Source organism: Cuculus canorus, chromosome 14, assembly GCF_017976375.1.
Source record: "Cuculus canorus isolate bCucCan1 chromosome 14, bCucCan1.pri, whole genome shotgun sequence".
Lineage (NCBI taxonomy): Eukaryota > Metazoa > Chordata > Aves > Cuculiformes > Cuculidae > Cuculus > Cuculus canorus.
Window position 1 is genome coordinate 8,540,008 of NC_071414.1, and position 18,666 is coordinate 8,558,673.

Sequence of the window (18,666 nt, forward strand, 5' to 3'; positions counted from 1 at the left end):
GACTAAAATCTTCATAAATATCCTATTAAGAAACTTCTGCTGCTGTTTCAGAGTTTCAATTGAAATACAGTGCATGAAGGTTGCCATAGCTACGAGCAAATTTTTAAATAACTGTTTTTCATCAGAGCAGCTGCAGTATCATGCAGAAACGAGGGTGAAGTGGGGAAGCTGGAAGGAATCCGACCAACTTCAAGCTCCTAATCAAGTGACTCCGAGATTTTCGCAGAGCATAGAAACTTTTAATATGCTTTCTGCTTTTTAAAGAAAATATTGCCCTTTGTTATTTGGCAGCACCCCAGCAAATGCTGTCAGCACCGTGTGAGATCTCAGTCAAGAGCAGAGCTTTGTTTTCATGCTGAAAAGGATAAAAATTTCCACTGCTAAGCCCCAACCGTAGTGCAAGTGCCCAGGCACTAAAGGATGTGCTGTGGCCTCAGGTTTGCTTTGCAGGGCTTTCTGCATGAACCAGTTGACTGGCAGCTATGTGCCTAAAAATGCCACAAGAGCCACAGATTTCTGCATCCAGAAAAAAAAAAAATCTTCCTTGCACAAGAAAACACAGAAAGGAGGAAATGTGAAAAACAAGGGAAACCGTAAAATGTTGCAGGAGGCTTTCAAAGTGGGGCTGTGATTTAGGTGGTCCTGCCTCTGATGATGTTTGGTGATTCGTGGGCATTGACAGGCATTTTCCTCTCCTGGAAAATCATTCCCCAGCAGGAATAGGCAGAGCAACTTTCTGAGCAACATTGCAAGCAGAAAATGGGCATTTCTGCACTGTGGGCATCTGTTCAGAGGGGGGGGTAGGCTACAGGCAACATTGATTGCCTCCTTTACACTCAAGCCTTTCAACCAGTGATATTAACTATGGCAAAATTCCTAGAAAACTTCAAACAGATTCATTTTGTTTCCTCAGCCAAGTACGTCCCTGTGTCCTGGTCTATAAAATGAAAATAAATAAAGAATAAAATTTCTCACAGGAATATCGAGAGATTTAACTCCACCACAATAGTAATTGAATTGCTATCTATAGAGAGTGGAAACACTTGGCTGGGTTTGGGGTTTTTTCTAAACAACAAATTAATGATTGTTATTTAATACACTGCTATAAATCTGAAAGAAACATCCCAATGATGAACAAATTGGTTCATTTATCTACGACCTGCTTCTAAAAGGTACCTCCACAGCATAGTGGAAGTGCTGCCTGGGACTTCAGCAGCAATGCATGAAGGCTGGTGGCACTCTGCCATCACCTGCACAGTCGCGGGCTTTACAGGCAAGCAACAAATATTAATCCATACAGACAAATCTTCTGGGTAACATATTTTCATTTCAAATCTTACGTTAAAATTTCCTTCACATCTTGAAATGAAATATCAACCTTTCCTGATGACATGGTTTAGGGAGTGTTAGGAATGGTTGGACTCGATGATCCAATGGATCTTTTCCAACCTTGTGATTCTGTGACTTCATATTTGCTTTTTCCAAATGCAATAGTTTTTTCAACAGGTGGTAGACAATGAAATTTTTGCAGGCTAAAAGAGAGAAGAAAATACAGGGGAGGAAAGTCATAGTAAACTTTGAAAAAATCAGAAAAATGAAAATTAAAAAAAAATCCTATCTTGGCAGATTCTTCTCAAAAATCACATTTTTTCAGGTAATTCCAAGTATTTAAGGAAGTGTCCAAGGCCAGGCTGGATGAGGCTTTGAGCAACCTGATCAGGTGGAAGGTGTCTCCGCCCATGGCAGGGGGATTGGAACTGGGTGATATTTAGGGTCCCTTCCAACCTGAACCACTCTAGAATTTTATGATCCATAGGTGCTGGGGCAGTGTTAAGTCCCATCTTTAGCAGAGGAAAGAAAAAAAAAAAAAGTGGAAATGTCCCTCATTTTAGAAACAAGGTACTTAATGGCAACCAGAAATATCTCAGCGCTTCAGGGAGATAATGGCACTGCTCGCTTCAGTTGGCTTTGCCCAAAACACCTCTCGAGGCTGGCAGTGAGCAGTCAGAAAATGGAAAACAAGGGTGACTACCAGAAAAACAAACTAGCAAATATATTTCATAATAACTTTAGCCTAGTGTAAATGTTAGAAGTGCCTCTTTGCCAGTGCCAAGAAAGGTTCTTATGGGACAGCAAGGGAGGTACACCAGTGAACAGAGATTTCTGTACTTGAGTGCATGTATCCTGTCAAAGGGACAGACCTTCCAGGATATCTTTGGATATTAATTTTTCTGGTGTAGAGCTTTTTTAAAGGAAAGAGAAGATAAAAAAAGCACAACCTGCGGTACAGTTGGGCTGCCAGAACAACAGATTGTGAGTCACTGAAAACTAGTGACCTTAGTCAGCATATTGCGACTCCATAGCTTTTAAGCCCTGCTGTTTCTTTTCCAGGGCAGAAGAGAGGCTTGTCAAAGCTCTGGTTTCCACATATACACATGCACACTCAGTCTTGCACTAAAGTGCTATTTCTCTCAGCTGTGCAGATATCAGGGTTACTGAACCTGACATAAACTCATCGTTTTCCTGGAAGCAAAAAGGGATGCTGGCCAAAAAGATGAGCCACAGTTAGCAAGAGCTATCTTGTCTTGGGGTACCAAAAGGCAGCAAGCGCAGAACCGTCTCTAGAGCAGTGTGCAATGTGCAGCCACTCATTTGAAAAGGCTGAAGATCACTTGCTGAGAATAAATGCTGTTCTGCTGCCTGCACTAATGCTTCTCATCAGCATTCACTGGACAAGGCACACACAGTATAAAGAAGAAATGCAGAGGCTTAAGGAGAATATGACAGGTGGGAGGCAGCAAAACGGAGCAGTGCTTAATGCCACAGGGCACTTCTCTCACTTTACCTGCAATGCAAAACACGTGAGCACCTACAGACCTGTTACTGCTGCAGTAGCTCCTCTCTTTCCGTCTGCCTCTGTCCACTCCCCTCTCTGTGTTGCTTCATCATTTGTTCCCATTCTGCCTTTGAAATAGTGCACAAGTCCTTCCAGCACTCATGACGTTTGCTTTTATTCCACCAGATTCAAGCACTATCTTGAAGCAGGGAGAAAAATACCCTGGGGATGACCTATTAAAAAAGGAAATAAAAAGGGGGAAAAAAATTATATGTAAACCCACAATATACAAAAGCGAAAAGCCAAGAAAACACAACAAAGGCCTCAAGAGAGGCAGGGAGGGATCAGGGACAAAGAAGTGGGGACAGAACATCAACCAAGGGAGGAGAAGGCAGAAAACCACACAGACAGCAGCAGCGGGTGGCACTGGAGCATGCTTATGCCAGAAGATGAAGGGTCTAGGTGTTTGTCCTCATTTGTTTGCTATGAATAGTAAGCAGAAAGCAAGAAGAGAGCAATAAGTATGCAGCAGAATTCAGGGCTGCTTCTCCATTTTAAGTGTTTGGACTCTCAGTTTATTCACCTGCAAAATGTAGGTAGCCTTGCTGGTCTGCTAGAGCTGTGCCAGGAGGATTCAGTCCATTGATTTATTTAGAACAAAATAAACAAAGAATTGTAAATAAGCACCAAAGGTAGCATGGATTAGCTTTAAAAAAAGAAGTAGAGAGGGTATGTCTTTTAAACAAATGCCTTACTTGCTCCAAAATCAAGTTTCAAATCTATAGCAGCACTAACAGATGTAGCTGAATTCACTTGAATGATTCTGCCAAGAGGAAAAGTACAATGAAAAAAACAGAATTTCACTCCAAAATGAAACATTTAGAGGACCAGATTAAAGAGATCAGTTTTGTAAGTCAGGGAACAGAAGATGAGAAAATCCTTCAGAAGAGACACAGTCAGAGTCGTGACGCTTCTACTTCAAATGCTCGAGCACAAAGCTGTTGAATTCAGTAAGGACTTGTATCAATTAATATACACAACACATTGTACATCTTACAGAGCATCAGGAAATGACTCACTGAGTTGCTTTACCTTCGGCTCTGACACTGCATTACTTCAGTGTGCTGACAGGCACGTATCCCAGTGCAGGCTAGGAGAGGTGTGAGCTGCACGCTGGGGCATCCTGAGGACTGTCCTCGTTATAGTGAAGTAGAATAAATGCGTATACTGCAAGGCAACATAGTTAGACAGACAGGAGGTACATTGGTTTGAAACCACATGCTAAAAATACTTTCTATTCTGCTAGAGAGACACAGCATTGTCAGTAGGACAGTCTTAGACTTGAAAACCTAACTGGTTTAAAGATCCCAAGAATATCCAAAAAGATGATGCTTAGTCATCCAACGCAAGCAAGGTTCCAAAGTAACTTCTGTAGCCTACAGCAAAGGAAGAACACACTGACTGATCATTCCCTATGGGGCTGAAAGGCAGGCTCGCTTCCACTTTCATAATAGCTCTGTGCCTAATTGTTTTAATCTGGTCTTACTCAGCAGCAATTGTAGAGCACAGAAAACACATAGGGAGCTTTGAGAGATAAAAAGTTGAGAATAAAGTCTGGAAATAGCTTGTTCCTTCATTACTTTTCACATGAACAGCTATGATCAGCTATGATATACTTGCTCAGGACACGAATACCAACTACTTTTTCATTGCACATGGGCTGTGTGATTGTTTTCTGACATGCAAGCCCAACATTTATGGAGAGCTGGAGCTCAAGAGCTAGACAGAAGTTTATGACTTCCATTTAGACACAGGCAGTCTGTGGCACTTGGAGAGGTTCAGCACCATGTAGATAGAGCTATCAACAATTTGCTAGTCCCACTTGAACTTCACTGAAGGTGTGGTACTATGGTGTGTAAAACTGTAGGGAGAGAGGAATCGCTCTCTGCGGGAACACACACACAGCTCTGTCCCACCACAGGAACCCCCTTGGCCTTCCTGCAAGTACAATCACAGGCACAAACCATTATCAGAGTAACAGCCCTGTATCTGTTCCATCTTGTAGATGATGGTGACCTGTTCATGACCTCTCCATGTTTTAACTACTTAAGCTTAATTTCAGATAACATCTGTAGCGCTATTATTAGTTCATGAATTACTAAAGACTTTTAAGCGAAAAAGCATTACTTACACCACATTTTTGAGGATGTGAAAGACTCCTGTACCAAAGACCATCTTGATTTCATCAGAGGCATTGTGTGGTTACCACCAGACGCACATCATTTTCTCTACTATATCATGCCTGGAGCCTGGGCTTCAAAGTGAAGGAAGCGTATGAAGTTTTGTGCCTTCAGCCATCTAATATCCACCACGCTGCCTCCAGTAGACAACCTGTAAAACCGCTCCTCACTTTCTCATCTTTTGCAAGTTTTGCTAACTCACACCTCAAATTTCATTTCCTCTTTTGGACAGGGATGATAGAGGAAATGAAAAAAAAAAAAAAAAGAAATTTCAGTATCATCCTTTACTTTGTACGTTTCTTCCTCTTGTTTAATGGATATTCCCCCAGCAGGAGCTGGTGGAACTGGTAAGCTCTTCCAAAAACTATAATCCCTAGGCTGGTGAGCATGATAGATTTCAAACAGCCACAAGGAAACTCTTCAACCCCTAGAATAAAAATGTATATGAAAAGCACATCAATATGAAGGTACATCTGAATCCACAGCCAACAGTGATTATATCTCATTACTTTTAGTGTAAATATGTTTTCAGAACAAAAGGCATATGACAGCTTTAAGCTACTTAGCTGAATGCGGTGCTCCCGCACCTGTGGGATTTTAATATTTCTATGCTTTTAAGAGCACTGCACCACAGGGATGCATGATCCACTTTACTGATTTGTGAAAATGTAATTTAGGAAGGTGTTATTATCGGAGGAAAGAGGTGGAAAGCTCATTGGTAATGATAACTCTTTACATGCTAAAGACTACAAGTATTGTTTTCCTGATGTCTGAATGAAAATTTTGAACATAGATCACCCAAGAGAAAAAAAAACAGCCTGTGACTTGAATGAATCCCCCTGTAAGAGGATGCTTGCACTGCCAGCCTTCAAAGAGCACACACATCGCCCTCACCGATTACACTAGAAGCTCCCTAACCCTAACATTTTGGGAGCACGTTACCATCTTTAGGAATGCAAATATATGCATATGTAAAGCTGCTGGTGGTTGGTGCAAATGCATATTCTTCACAGTCACTATTGAGATTTTATTTTTTGCCGAAAATGGGTATTTGGCATAAGACATAAGCAAAAGAGATAATAACCGTACAGCAGCAGTACCAAGTGGAGGAGGCTACAGCAGACTATCAGTTGGCAAACTTGGTATTGAGATGGAATGGTTCAGAGCCTCACCAGTCTAATGCAGCTCATCATACACCGCTAGGAGCTCTGCAACACTTTGCAATGTTTGGGAATCATCATTCAATCAACAATATCTCAGCGATTTAAATGTAACCTTGGTAGAACAAAGAGGAGAGGACAGAGTGAGTTAAACAGTGAGTGGCAACACAGAGTCTATCAGCTAAAAAAAAGATTCAATCACTATATAGCTATTTTACATGGGAGAGCCCAGGCTTTACGATGAAACTTCCCTGTTAGAATGATTCACAGCAGTTATTCTTTTCCTCCTACTTGCTGCTGTCACCATCCAGAAAAGTCAACAAATGATCAAGTGCTTCTTTGATCCCACGTGTATGTGAAGACAAGAAATATCCAAGCTGAAGAACTGAGCCCCATGGGTCTGACAGTGAATTCAATTACAACCCATGGAATTCAGTTCTCAAAGCTGAGAATACATGACATCCATTTTAACGCTGTCCTGATGCACAGTAGTATCTCACACTCCTGCTAGCTCTCTCCAGCGTCTGGCCTTCTTCCAGGTGCTGTAAAACACAAAAGTGAAACCTTCACTGCAGCCAAAGCAACTCTACCCAGACTGTAGGTCAGATGCAGAATAATGGCTCGAGGACATATATATTGAAAAAATAGGCTATTTTATATTTTCTTTTGGCACCAGAAGTGGCCACACACATAGCCAGAATGTGCCTTAACACGCAACAGAACTCTTAGTAATAAAAAATGAAATTTATAGCCAAGGAGTATAACTATAACATTTTGCACTTTTCTAGAAGCCCTCAAGAATTTCAGAGGTAGGTTATAAATTTCCTTAGCTTTTTTTTTTTTATATAATACAACAACACAGACAGAGAGGTCTTCCAGAGTCACACAGCAATCTTTGTTAACAAAATAATCCAACTAGAAGCTCAAAAGGCAATCTGGCACTGGTGCAGCCTTCCAGAGCCATCTGAGTCAGGGTGGCAAAAAGACAAGCACAGCTTTGTGTGATGTGACAACCTCATCCCAGGGTGACAATCTAACCCAAAGGCAGGAGTATTGGACTACAGATAAACACTGTTCAAATGCACTGAAGATCAAAGCTGACACCTCAGACAGGAAACACCTCAACGCTTCTTGCAAACCTAAGAGAAGTCACAAGTTCCATTAAACTTCATAACCTAAACTTGGAATTTCTGAGGAAAAACAGACTGCATAACATGTTAGGTGATGCATTCATCTGTAAACTAGATGTTAGGACTCCTTAAGACCATGTATAAACAGTGCTGGTTTATTTATTAAAAAATAATTTCAGGTTAGTTTGGACCAGTTTAAACATATTTCTTTATGTTCCAGTAAGATGAGACATCATTAAAAAATTCCCTTTGGGTTCAATTAAAAGAAATATTTGTAATAAAATATTTGCAGGCCAAGGGGTTTTCAGATTAAATCTTCTAGCCTTAAAAATAAATTTAAGTAAATTTACTTAACAGAATGTTTCAAAGATAATTTTTTTTAGTATTGCTTTTTTTAAATTATAAAGTATAAATTTTTTGAAATGTGTTGAACGAAAATTAAAAAGCATCAAGGATTTTCTAGCTTTTCCCCAGAGAAAGTAATTTGATTCAAAGCTGCAAAATATTTCCATCTTTTTTCCTAGAAAAAGCCCAACTTATTCCAATCAAAAGTTTGTCAAGCCCTGGCAGGAATCCAAAGCTCCCCTCGTAGAGCTCACCGGTCGAGCTGAAGACAGACATACTGGTGACTGTGCAGCCAGCAGCGCATGGATATGAAAACCTTATCCTTTGTACAGCCTGTCCTACAGCAATTACTGTCTGCTTTTCTAAATCATTTAAATTAACTAGCAACAGCTCTTAAATTTATCTCTAAAACCTTCATCTCAAATGAACAAGAAACTTCTGAGAAAATGGCAATGAATGATTCTTGATAACACCCAGTGCCACTTTTTCAGCTAAATTAGCAAGACACGCAGCCAAATCAGCAGAGGCTCAGCGCAGAGCGCATTGTTTGGCAGGATATCCAACAGTTCGGCTGCTGCGGCATCCAGCAGCGTGCCCATGTCTTTATGGCTGTAATTGTTTTCTTAGGCTGTTGAACCAGTCAACCAAACAACAGAAATTAAAAATACAGTTCTTTAAGTGTTTCTCTTGCTGGGAGGGAAATCTCTGAACAAACATTTTTGCAAACTAACTGTGGTACCCACAGCCCGGTTCAGTCCCATAGATCTGCCAGTTGACCCTGGGACACTACTATTGCAGGAGAGAAAAAACAAATTAACATAGGTAACTGCTCCTTAAGGTCCTCAAATAATACACTATTTTATTTGCAGCTTTGAAATAGGATACCACAGCAAAAAATGTTTTCTGGTATTTCTGACTGGTCACTGGCACATCACACGCTAAGATTGTTGCTGACATTAAGCAAGAGGTTTGCCAGTAGCCTGGCCTGTCTGTGGTAATCACTCTTCAACTCTCAAGAAGGAAAAAGCAAGTGATTATCAATGAAAATAAGATATGGTAAAACAAAGAAAGGCTCATGAAGAAAAGAGGATAGAAGTGTCCAACCCTTGGGGCAGTCCCCCTGTCTGTGTTAGGTGCACAGCAGTTCTGTAGAGTACCCAGGAGGAGATGGACTACCTGGCCACCAGTGTGGTCATCACATGCAGCTGGAGAGACCTGTCTTGGGCACTTGTTTTGATTGCACAACCAGGCACACTCATGGCAAGAAGAAATATTAAATCTCCCTCTATGAAACACAGTAAACTGGACCTGCAGTAGGTAGCTCTAAGCGACCTTGCTCAGGCACTGCTGGTGATCCTACCACAGCAGCCAGGCCAGAAGGGCACTGGAGCCCAGTGTGGGGGGCTCCCCAGACCTGTCGCATGGAAAGCTAAACCCACCTCTCCCATTTCCCGGACGAGTGCTGACCCAGCAGCTTGCTGCAGAGCTCCCACCTTCTTAAGGAGTAAGGCATGGAGAGCAGACTTTTCCAAGTCAGGGCTGCAATGGATATGTTTTAGGATTACCACCTCAGACTCAGGAACCAGCAGTGCCCACCGCAGCAGGCAGCTCCACTCTCTCCCCAAAGCTCAGGGATGGACCTGTCCCAAGGTCTCTGCAGGGAGGACCCCCCGGCTGAGTTCTCTGCCATCAAAGCCAGTGTTTTAGTGAGATCCCTAAAGGGCAGGTACGAACTGGTGCATCCTCATAATTCGTTTTCAAGGTAAGTTGGCTTTAGAGGTTTTTTTAAATAAAGAAGGAGAAAAGGTCAAACTCTCTCTCAATTTGCCTGCTGGGTGTAATACCGTCGCAGTGCATTAGTTCTCTCTGATCTTAAAAAAACAGTGCCAGTTTCAGCCACGTTCTGCTTTGACCCTTTGTCAAATTCCCATGTGCCATCCCCTATCCCTTCAGTGTCATTCCTGGAGCGGCCCCTCCCTCTGAGAACTCATTTACCCAAGGATTAAATTCATACATTTGCAAACAAGAAGACAGCCCATAAAATTATATTGTTCTGTCTTTGCAAGGGCAGTGAGGAGGTGAGTATTTTCAGCAGGCCATAAATCTACTTTTTGGAAAAACATTATTTTTTCCTATTCCAGCAAGGTCACTTAGTACCTCATAGCTTGGAGATCTTATTACACCAGAATTAACTGTTCCTACAGGACAGATACTTAATAGGCAATCATCATATAAAGTTTTAGTGCTACACCAAAAGGCAAACCTTTTTATAGTGATTAAATAATGTTAAGTGCCTGAAGACTATCCTTCCATAAGTTTCCTTTTGAATTAATGTAAAGATCCTAAAGCCATCAAGTTAATAGAATGTGTAAATTCTCTGCATTTTCCTTATCATCCCCTACTTTTATTCTCTGTGTTGCAATTATTAGCTTTTTTTTTTATTAAAACATCTACGTATGTCTGAACATACAACCAAAGACTGAGATTTTAATGCTTCTTAACCAATCAATGATCTACTGCAGCTTACACGAAACCCAGATATTATTCACATGAGCTCATCATGGGTGGTAATTAATTAGCACCGACGGGGAACTTGAAATAAAATATGAATATAATCACATTTCATTAGCAGCATAATGTATCTTCTTCATCCTTACTTAGTTAAAAACATTTTCCCCACAGCTAGTGGAAAAATACATATGTCACAGCTACACTGACATCTGGTTGGCTGCAACAAAAGAGCGAAATGGAAGATGAAATCATTCTAGAGATCTGGTGATTAAAAATAAAGGAAAACTTGTAGCCAGAAAGGACCACAGTGACACCAGAGGCAGCCATGCACTCAAACTCTTTCAAAGCTTTCATGTTAAAACTGGCCCGTTCTCTCGCAGGTCGTGAAAGCAGAAGGGTTTGGATGGGGGGCTGTGGGCATCCCTCTGCAGAGCAGCAGGGTGCTTTTCTTGGGGGCAGAACTCATTCATCCCCCATGACAGCACCGCTGGGTGCAGCTGCAGACCGGCCACACGTCCACCTGCATCTTTGCCAGTAAGGCACGGGTTAGCAAGAAAATTCTGCTCCACGTGGTGATCCCAGACCTCAACATTTATAACCCAAGCTTTAAAAGCCTTTCCTAACCTTTACAGTCTTCTCCATTTAAAAATTCCCTATTTCTCTGATCTCCCCTCTTTCCTGCATCCCCATATCCTTGGGGGGCTGGCTGCTTGTCCCTGCTCAGCCCAGGGCAGGCAGCCTCTCTGGGGCTGTAATTCAAATTTCTTCCCCATCTCACTGCTCTACAGAAGCTACATGACGCGCTGGGCCTTGGGGAGCCTGCCTCGTCCCCACTCAGGGTTACATCACCCTGAAAACAGTTGAGGCCTTTCTACACTCACTGGGTCTTCTTCCATCACTCCTACCAACAGTGGAGTAGCTCTGCTCATGAGTTAAGGACGCATAAGGAAGTTTTGACACCACCGCTCAGGTACAAGGCAACCACTGCCAATATCTTAACACATGCTGAATACCGTTAATCCCTTTTGGTAAAGCTGATATGCATATTTACAGGAAAAGAATGCTCACATGCAGAGAAGCTATTAATCTTTCCAGGCTCTATAGAAGTCACGTTCACCACTGAAAAAAACAAGGCAAAAGTTTCGGTGCAAACTTAAAGAAAAAGCACACTCAGGCTTTGTTCTTGAGCTAAAATCTACTGGTATCCAACAGTTCATATCAGACATAAGCGCTTCCTGCTCCAAGATCAAATTCCCAGGCTCTCACTGCATCAGTGAAGACTATCAAGCAACATCAGATGCGGAACTGCCTGTAGGTATTCCTTCTCCTGAACCCTTCAAGATGTCAAATGCATCAGGTCCACAATGACTAAGCAGACACTTTCATTGTCCCCCCCACCAAAAAAACCCTGGAATGATCTGGAATGGTTAATTTGTATTTGAAAAAAAACATTCACATCTCATGATGAATGGGTATTAGCCCAAGCACGTATTTTGGGCTTGGCAGAAGCAAATGCATTTGTTCCCACTATGCTTTCTGAAACTCCCAGTTATTTCCTGGATGCATTTTTAATTTCAAGCAGTGGCTATATTTCTGCTGCCAATGTCTATGTCACAAATAACAAACATTCAATTTCCTCTCCTGTAGAATTATTCCACTCTGCTTATCTGGAGGTTCAATTCTGTTGTCTCCATTTTAATCACATTTTCCAACAACACGGTACTTTGTGCAACAGACCGTTTTCCTTCATGAAAGATAAAAATGATTGCATATTCTATTTCATTTTTTTTTCCCCTAAAACTTACTGATGGCTTTTGCATTTTTTCACTAATTTAAAGAAAAAATACACAGTAAAATACATATCAGGCATAAATCGCTAGAAAAAACATGTATTTACACCTTGTTGAACATCTATATATATTATAGCTGGTAAAAACGATCGTATGGAAAACTGTGTAATGAAAATGTTATTTCATATTTTGTTAAAAGTTCTGGCCATCAGCAATAATAATAAAGACTTCTAATACTAAGTCTTATTTTTAATAATCTCTATAGCATACAATTACAGCATGGTTACAACATAGCACAGTTTTATCTATGCTCACACTGAGCCATAATAAGTCACAATCCTGGAGACAACTTCAGCAAGTTTTTTTTTTTTGTATCGAAAAATACAAACATTTATGGGCTCTGTATTTTCTTTAATATATTCTCCAATGACAGATGAAACAGTACAGAGGAACGTAAACAGAATAAACCACGTATTTTGCACCTTGACACAACTGCGGTAACAGCTGCATTAACAAGGCCCGGGAGTTGCAATACGAGGGGTGGCTGGAGAGCCAGTTAGTGGTAGGTTAAAGAGGGTAAAGAGAACTGAGAAGTTAAAATCAGCTCTATGAAACTCTAAAGAAACAAGAAGCTTCATACCAGCTAACTCATAATGAGGACGAAGGAAAAGACCTACCTCTTTGACCACGGAGCTGTCTCCAAACTCAGCAATGCTTCCGCCCCGGTCAGGATATCTGATGCCCACGGCAGGTGTTGGAGGTGGCACCCGTGCTGTCACAGCCTCTGAAAAGGCAGACAGGGTGGCGAGAGGAACTGTTCATCTGAACCAATTTCTGATAAACGCAATGGAACGGAGTGAGCTCGGAATGACTGGTCAATCCATATGTTTCAGATGTGGATCCAAACATACTAAAACACAGAAAGAGAGAAAAAAAAGTAAGCACTAAAGAGTAGGTGGGCATTTCTTCCTCCCTTCCAATTTCCACATTTTTAATCTTTAAAAAGATCTGGCAATATTTCAGCTGCTGGAAGTACACAGATATTTACGGTATTTGTCACTGCATAACTACTATATATTTTTAACCCAAAATAGTTAGGCTGTGTATAAGCCATTAAAAACATATAGGCAAACATTAATGAATCACCTTTTCGTAACCCTCCCATTAGTTAAAAATGAATGCGACAATCCAGTAAGGAATTTATTCTGTAATAACTGTAATGTTAGTAATCCATTAGAAGCCAGAGATTTTCTTCTTCAAACAGGTTCAATATATTAATATTTGAAATATGACAGAGTATCGTATTTATATTTTATATTGTAACTATACTGTAGTCATTGAAAATAAAGTAGTCTGTGAATAGCAAACTTCCAATACATACATGTTCCCTTTCAATATTAATTCACTGAAATAAACCAGTGTAATATTACAATGATGAAACAGTTCAAGTACTGTGGAGACTGGTCGTAGTAAAAAGGTATATTATGGTTAATAAAGTAGTCTCAGATAAGTGAATTGTGACCCAGTTAAGGCACCCTAACCACTGCAAGCTATTTAGGCAGCATTACTCAACTTGCGGGCTGTGGACCACTGCTGTCAGACACCAGAAACATGAACAATCTCATTTAGAAGATGAAAAAATGCATATTTATACCCACACTGTTGGCGTCGATACTCTAGCTTTGGGAGACAGAGTTTGGAGCCAGCTTCTAGATGCTGCCAGGGACTGCCTGCAGGTGCAGACGGCTCCTTTTCGTGCATGTGAAATGGTCCAGGATTTTCATTTTAAAGGGGCTCCACTAGAAAAGGCTGAGAAACGCTGGCAGTACCCTGCAGGGTCCTGACACTGCCTTCCTCTGGGATACACTTGCCTTCTATTCAGGATTCTAAATATCACTCCCCTTGAGCTCATCAGATCCGATTTTAAAGAAAATAATTTTAGGTGCCATTTAGATCCAACAGAATGACAGCTAGAGTATTTTTTTCAAGTATGTTGACTACAACTAATGATTAGAGTGAAAAGCAAAGACATTCTTTGATGCATGCAGAGACTTTTAACAGAAGATCACTAGAGTTGCCAGCAGGGACTTGGAGATCCAGTATACACTAAGGAATTAAATGCAGCCTTGAATAATTTTTTTTCAGGTTTCTTCTTAATGAATCCCCCTGAGAAGGTCACAGGTATTCATTGGTATATTTGAAAGCTCCTTCTTGCAAAAGAGCCCCCACTGCAACCTCAGGCCCTTGTCCTGACATCACAGTAATCCTCAAACTCCTGCATTCCCCAAGAGCTCCAGGCCCTGCTTATCCAACAGCAAAACTGTTCTAAGTACTCGTGGAGAGCCATCCTCAAAGCAAATTGAGATGGAGTACCAATACCTGAAAACAGGAGCGAGTAGCTGAAAGCCTTGCTCAGGACGTTAGGGAATTGGTTCAAAAATCATACACAAAATATACTTCAACAATGAAAGTTCACTTCTCTCATTCTTTCTAATTATGGGAAAAGATGGATAATTCGACCAATAAATAGATCTAAAAATATACATATTTATCATCAAAATAATTCACATTTTCATAATCATTTCCCAGAGAAAATAAAATCCTAACATTCCCACAGATGACTGGGAAATACAGCTGGTCCCAATAGTGGTCTGCACCCAAGCTATAGAAGTTAGAAATTTTTCCATCCACTAGCCAAAAAAGAAGAAAAACCAGGGAAAATGTCATTTGGCTGCACCTGGAATTATTTTTTTTAAAAAAATATTTTCTGAAGACAAAAGACATTAATTTTAGGTACACTACTTGACCTAAAACTAAAACAAAAAAATGTTTCTTTACTATTACTATTGCTGTTGCTATTACTACTACATGAAGGCAATTAAGAAAACAAAACCAGTATTTTTAAAGAAAAAATATAAGGTTTAATTTGGAAAATGTTAAAATATTTTTACTATTTTTTCCACTTGCCCAATACTACTTGCTGCACTCAACTGAGCTTTTTAAATAATTTCAGTTCATTCAAAACTGCATTTTCAGTAAGAAAACTATTCAGAATTAGAAAAAAGTGACTGCCTGTCTCTAATCAGGCTGAGAGATGGAGGGATGGGAACTGCTTAACCTACAGACTCCAGAAACCCATCTCTGCACCTTTCCAACCCATCTGGAAATTTGTTGGAAATTCCACCATGGAAAACTGTGGTATTTCTCTCATTCTTTTTTTTTCCAGACTTTAAAACATACTTTTGGATGCCTAGATAAGCTCAGAGCAAGTAGAGGACAAAATATATAAATCAACTCCAAAAAAGTAAAGGATCAATGTGAAAGAAAACCAGGAAAAGCCAATCACACCCCTTAGCTGCTATCAAACAGTGTACTCAGAGAGAGAAATGAAAATACATACCCAGCTAGCTCACATCCTCTCCCCGTTTAAATAGCTGTTATTTAAGTAGGTTAAGATACAGATTTAAAAGAAAAAATTAATATACATAAATTATAAGGCAAGAAAAATACTGATGCACATAAGGCTACCACCCCCCCTTGGTTCTGATTTGCCATGGGATTCAGAATAAAGTTATAATAGTGCCGGGAGGACAATCGCAAAAAATTCCTGCCTGATGAAGAGAAGCACTAGAAAACATGCAGATTCGCTGACACAACAGTATTTAAAAGTCATTTGAAGTCTGTCATCGCTTCAGCATAAATATAACCCAACATGACTTAAAACACTTGATCTTGATTCTGCTGCTGTTCACAATACGTAAACCCATTGAAGCTGACAGAGTTACTCTGGTTAAAAGCTGAAGGAATTGAGGAAGAATTTGGCATTTTCATTCAATCTTTAACGTGCAATTTACCTTTCACGTATACAAAGCGTACTGGTGCTCAGGCCAGAAGATAAACATGTAATAAATCAGCTTACATTTTTTTCAAATCTTGCTCATAGTGGAATCCCCAAAATTCATTTTATCTTTTTCCCCACTCTTCAGCTTTTTCTCTTTCATTTTCCTTCCTCCTCTTCAATCACCACAGGTTTTCATTTCTCATTTTCTATTTTACATCACTCCGCTTTGTTCTCTACGGTGGAAAGACAGACAGGCAGAAAGGCAGACAGACAGACAGACAGCAGGGAGATGGATACGGCTAGTCCGAGGTAACAATCTCAGACATCCACATTCCGGAGGATCTGTTTCTTTCTCAAAAACATTTTAACTTTATAAAGGGAAGAGAATCAAAACTCATTTGCATACGGGTTCATTCCATCTATTCAGCTCACATGTTTATAGCTCTGGAAAGTCCCTTTCTGATTCCCTGGTTGATAAAGAGCCAGGAAGATAACAGCAGCAGGGAGAGATGAGAACTGTTTTGCTGACCTTGCTAGTGGGGGTTAAAAGAAGCTCTCCGTTCACCTTGCTCGGAGGACCCAAATGGGAGATCTGAGTGCTTTTTATCCTTTAGATTTCAAGGCTCAGACCATGCACGTAGAGCTAAACATTCGAGTCTGAGAAACCCCCACTCTTGCACAGGAGGAAGCTCTGGTCAGGCGCTCGATACTTCAGCTTCCTGTCTGTACACTCCGCGGTCTAATCTGGGGAAATCCTGAAAACATTATCAGATGCCTGATAAGCTCTTTAGCTTTCAAGTACATAGTGATTCAGTTTCGGTCAAAACCTCATTTGAATACAGTTTTAAAATCTAAATAAAAAGCGAGATCCTAATGGAGAAGAGATTAGACTTGTAGTCTAACATCACTGATATTCAAAATAATTTGACTGATGTTTAAAGCTGGCATAAACAAATCTACTTTTCCATACCTGCATCAAGATACTCAGTGTGTGTGTAATTCAAGCTTATTAAAAAGGAGTGGAATTATATGTCTGGTTAATTAAATGACTCTATTTAACCAGAAACAAATAACACAGTAGAAGCAGCAGTACAGATTGCTTACTCTGGTCTGATGCTGTTCATCATTGACTTGAGGCAGATTGTTTCTAAGAAAGAGGTTGCTTAAAAATCTGTTGCCCTCTCATCCCACAAGCTTCCCCAGCAAAGATGGCAAGTGTGGCAATCCTTGTTTTGTTCGGTGTGTATACTTGTTTACTGGGCATTAAACAGATGTTTCCAAACCCATTTCACAGCCACTCATCACAGGTTAATAGCAGGTTCCACTCTTCAATCTGTGGATTTAGCCCCTGGAGGAGTAAACCTCCACAACTACAGTCTGAATCCCCAATATTTTCCAGTTTGGATGGGTACCGAACTGGGATTCACCCACAGGAAATCACTCCCACGCTACTGCTCTCCATCTCAGTCAGGCCAGGGAGCTTTTCTAGGATGCATTCCAGGAGGTTCTCCTTCACACGTAACTTCTGAAGAACTTGGAGAAAACCAGTCCATCTATGACTCTGGAAGCAACTAGAAACATTTTCCCAGGTACTGCAGGTCTGCAAGCAGTCAGGGTTTAAACCACTTTCCACTCCAGAGCATAAAACATATCAAATGTTTTTCACAAGACCACTGATGTTGTCTGCTGCTCTCACTCTAAGGATTACTACAAAAACAAGCTTGTGTATGGATCAGCTACTTTGAGGAAGAGAAAATTTGGGAAGATATTTATTGCTAATAATCACATTCCTCCAAGTCAGTACAAAGGCTCAGGTTGTCCAAGCTCATGGCAAAAGAATATACCATGTGCCACCTTTCCTTTCATCCCAAAGTCTGATTAACAGATCTCCAACTAGGCTAGTATACAAGATATATTTCATAAGACCAGAGGTTTCAGACACAGAACTACCCATCATTTTAATACCCATATCAAAATAAATAACGACAGTAATTAACAGTGGAAGGCAGATCTATTGAATCCAGACCCAGATGGGAAATAATACCAAAGTTCCAAAAGCATCTGGAAAGGCAATTTTGCTTTTCAGCAGCATGAGAACTGGTGTTGACTAATAAAATATTGTATCTGACCTCTCAGATGCTGCCCTGGGTCAAGTATGGGCACAGGGAAGCAAAGCCCTCGTAGGACCTATCAATAAGGATGCTTAAATTAATTCACATGAGTCATTACAGAGGAAGAGAGGAACAGTCATATTTCAGGCAGGGATTCAGCTCCATTTGCAGTGCTCTCCAGTACAACTTTCAAAATGCATCCTTGCTCTACCTCAGATTTAAAAACCTGTTTGTAAAAGACACTGAATTTAATTCATCTGTTCCCTGCTGACCAATACCTTCTTGCTGGTTCTTCAAGGAGAGATTATTCACATTTTCTGCATCCCAAAAGGCAGGTTTCATTATGTGCGTGTCACAGCTGGATAAGATAAAGCAGAAAGCAGCTAAACACAACCCAAGTCCCATGGCCAGAGGATCACATTCCTCAGTCCTTGGTGCACCTTCCATGCAAAAGCAGACAAGTGACAATTCCTAAACATTTCCACAGGCCTTTAGAAAGGAAAGATGACAGGACAGGTTCTCCACTTCGCCTTGTGAAACAAAAGCAAAGACTAAAGAGATTAAAAAGAAAAAAAGAAAGGAAGCTTGTACACAGTAACTGATAAGGAAGAGAGAGACAATATACAGTGCACTGCTCTTGGCAGCTGGCATTAGTCAGCATGGTTATATCTTAGCATGTCTTCTGGAAAGTTTTGACTAACT

General features: G+C 40.6%; 1 long non-coding RNA gene across 14 annotated transcripts in view; it reads right to left on the reverse strand.

The window, feature by feature from the left end:
- LOC128853648 (uncharacterized) overlaps positions 1 to 12,916 on the reverse strand; it is a 38,946-nt gene extending 26,030 nt beyond the window's left edge. For 11 of the 14 annotated variants that reach the window (XR_008452287.1, XR_008452288.1, XR_008452285.1 and 8 more), the window contains exons 1-2: positions 3,929 to 6,596; positions 2,878 to 3,069 (exon numbers count right to left, since the gene is read on the reverse strand). This is a non-coding gene — a long non-coding RNA (uncharacterized LOC128853648). Of the gene's footprint in view, positions 1 to 2,877; positions 3,070 to 3,419; positions 3,900 to 3,928; positions 6,597 to 12,689 lie in introns of those variants that run through there. The other 3 variants (XR_008452286.1, XR_008452295.1, XR_008452293.1) reach the window with 3 other exon arrangements.
- Positions 12,917 to 18,666: the final 5,750 nt, after the last annotated feature.